The sequence below is a fragment of the Protopterus annectens genome, chromosome 4.part0, assembly GCF_019279795.1.
Source record: "Protopterus annectens isolate FY-2018-M chromosome 4.part0, PAN1.0, whole genome shotgun sequence".
Lineage (NCBI taxonomy): Eukaryota > Metazoa > Chordata > Ceratodontiformes > Protopteridae > Protopterus > Protopterus annectens.
This window is the reverse complement of record NC_056733.1, coordinates 714,153,788-714,157,148: the sequence shown is the minus strand read 5'-3', so window position 1 is coordinate 714,157,148 and position 3,361 is coordinate 714,153,788. Positions and strand designations below refer to the sequence as shown.

General features: G+C 35.9%; 1 non-coding gene across 1 annotated transcript; it reads right to left on the bottom strand.

The window, feature by feature from the left end:
• Positions 1–1,913: 1,913 nt before the first annotated feature.
• Positions 1,914–2,003, bottom strand: TRNAR-UCU. Its single transcript is given in 2 exon segments — positions 1,914–1,949; positions 1,967–2,003. It is a non-coding gene; the product is annotated as a tRNA-Arg (tRNA).
• Positions 2,004–3,361: the final 1,358 nt, after the last annotated feature.

Here is a 3,361-nt window from a genome sequence, read left to right as displayed (position 1 = left end):
TTTGCTTGAGCCATGCTGCTGGTAAGTATTGTTTAATTCTGCAACTGATTTGTATGCAAATCACATGCTGTAGCCAGATTTAAACTTACAATTTCCACTCCGGAGAAAAAAAAAAATCTTTTTTTTTTCCATATTTATTTTTGTTTTCCAAAAGTATATTACAGTTAGATAACAATACAAACAATCATGAACATTGTCAGATACAAAGTAATATTTGTTTCAACATGCAATCAGGTCGTATTTCTACTGTAATATTTGTTTCAACATGCAATCAGGTTGTATTTCTACTGTAATATTTGTTTCAACATGCAATCAGGTCGTATTTCTACTGTAATATTTGTTTCAACATGCAATCAGGTCGTATTTCTACTGTAATATTTGTTTCAACATGCAATCAGGTCGTATTTCTACTGTAATATTTGTTTCAACATGCAATCAGGTCGTATTTCTACTGTAATATTTGTTTCAACATGCAATCAGGTCGTATTTCTATTAAGTCAGATAGAATAAAGCCCATTTACTGTTTATTTTCAAAATTAACCAGGAAAATGCATAGAATTATCCTAACTGCACGGTGCAGTAAACTCTTAACACACTATAGGCAATGTTTACAGCAGGTACAACAGCAGCTAAGGGGCAGAAGCATGAGTGAGATGTATCTGTATTTTATTCATCCTTAAGTTGCTTGTCTAAGCTTCCTTGATTTGTACTTAGCATAGGGGAATTTTGTATACAATGTGATGATTTAGTTATTTGAAAATATTCATTCTTTTAGAATGTGGTTCAGAAGGAGACTCCAGTATTTTTTAAAATACGTGCATTTCTTACTAACTCTTGTGATTAATTTATGTGTTGTAACATATCTAGTTGCTTTGTTCTTGAATTCCTCCGATGATAGTTTGGTTCTATTTGCCCAGTTCTGGGTGATATATAGTTTCATTAGCACAAATAATGTGACTAATATCCATGTGTCCTGCTTAAGTAATTGTTTAGGGGTTATATGTAGGATAGCAAATTCGCATGATAATGTTGACTGCTCGTAACCCATTTTTCTAACTTCACCTTCAGAGAACACCATAACTTGTATGTACATTTACAGCCCCATAGGATGTGAAAGAGATCAGCGTTCAGTGCGCAGTAGGGACAGTTTAGGAAGTAGTTTGAATTAAATGTATTTAAAATCACTGGTGTGTAGTACGCATTATTGTTGATCATCAATTGTGTAAAAAATCTTTTTGATTCCATCTGCCCACTGAACAATTACAATTTATATGCAGTTCTGCCATCTGGTGTCAAGATTGTGTAAATGACAAATGTCTCATTTTGTTCCTCCAAAACTGCCTGCCTGAACTTTAGTAAACCTATCAAGTTCTTTGTGACCCTGCCAGCTCTGGATTTTTACCTGAATGCCTTAAAGTCCCTGAATGCTTTTAAATCATGCTAAGCCCTTTTGCTTTTTTAATTCTTCATGAAAACTAAAAATCAGTTGCATTTACACATACTGAAACTATTTTATGGTGTAACCATAGTAACTATTGAGCTCTTATTTATCATTAGCTCAGATCAGAGGGTTTGGAGTTTGTGTTCCAGTTATTTTTGAACTATAAGGCTTATTTAACTTCCAATCTCAGATAATCAGGTTTGCTTTGAAGGCACTAAGTGGAAGTTGGAGTACTTCTGTTTGGCCCATATACAGTCTTTATATTACTTTGAGGTTTATAGGTAAGTATTAGGCTAGTTGTGGGCCATTTTAAGCCAAGCCAATTGTTTCAAAGGTGCGAATCAAACTCTGTATCTTGTAGTTGGTAGGTGAACACCTTAACCATTAAGCCAATTCCCAAACTTTAAACGGTACTGCTTCCCAGTCTGGGAATCAAACCCTGGTCTCTTAAATGACAAGAAGAAACAAAAATCGACTCTGGTGGGACTCGAACCCACAACCTTTGAATGCCTTTTACCATTTTACTAGAAGTCCAATGCGCTATCCATTGCGCCACAGAGCCACTAACTGTTTGAGAGATGGATCACTTGTCTGATATCCCTAAAGTCACTGCACTTATAATGTGTTGCAGAGAATCCAGTTTAGACTACTGTAGTTAAAATTAAATGACGGTCATCATTTAAATCAGTGCATTCATTCTGTTAGGAACACTTTCTGTTTCATATTCATGCAAGCAAAAGTTGTTGTTATAATGACTCCGAGATTGGAATTATAATTTAGAATGTTGAATTCTATTGATATGTAGAGTTTATTCATACATTTGTAAATGTTTAGAAATTTTAATTCACTGAGCATATCCATTAGCAGAATAAATTATTTGTGTACTGCATCTGTTAAGTAAATGTGCTTTTTAAATAGTCATTATGTTTGTTTCTATGCTTTATTCACCTATATGTCATTTAATGTACATTTCAGGCAGTATGGCTGATCAGTTTAGGTTTAATTTATAAATAATAGGCCTTACTGGCAACATCTTAGGATTTTTGTTCTTTTCTAAGTAGAGATACTGGAAGGGTTACACGTTTCTATCTTTGGACCCTGCCACATCTCACATTACTCCTCCCCAGTGATCACCATATACTGGGTTGTACCATGGGTGTGCCTTTTGCTGAATGAACTCATCATTCCACACAGGATATGTTTTTTTAGATTTGCAAAATATGAATGACCTGCAACCATGGAGGGAAATGGACACGTGAGGAGCTGTCATACTGTGGTCAGTGTTTCAATTGTGGAATAGTTTTTCCTGGTGAAAAAACATGGTGGGCACTCAAGTTACGTCCAGTGTTTCAAAAAATGCATGCAAAAAAGGGCATTATACTCAATGATTGGTCATTGTGTTGACTATAGCGGAATGATCACATCCATGGACCTGGAAGCCATGTAATAAGCTGTGTGGTGATCACGGGACATTTCACTGTCTATATAGGTTCCCAGGTCCAAAGTTAAGAGGATCGATTTCCAGGAGTATGCTTTCAGCATGATAGCTGCAGGGGACATGGTGCTTGCTGGAGGATATTATTATACATTTTTGGCATTTAATTACAACCCATGGTTTTGACACCAGATATTTGTTTGAGAAAGATCGTTTTAGAGGATCTTGGTGTCATCAGGAGAGTTAATAATGGGACTTAGTTTACAGTCACCAGCAAATTTGATCAACCATAAGCCCATACCATTGATTTTAACCACCAAGAAGGAAATGTCAAAGAGGAGTGGCTCAGGGACTGAGACCTGGGGTACACCATTAGTGACAGGTCTTTTGGATGGGATGGATCCACCCACTCTAATTTCACGTGTTCTATTCCTCAGTCAATCTGCTATCTACTGAATTACACAGAATTGATATTTAGCACTGAG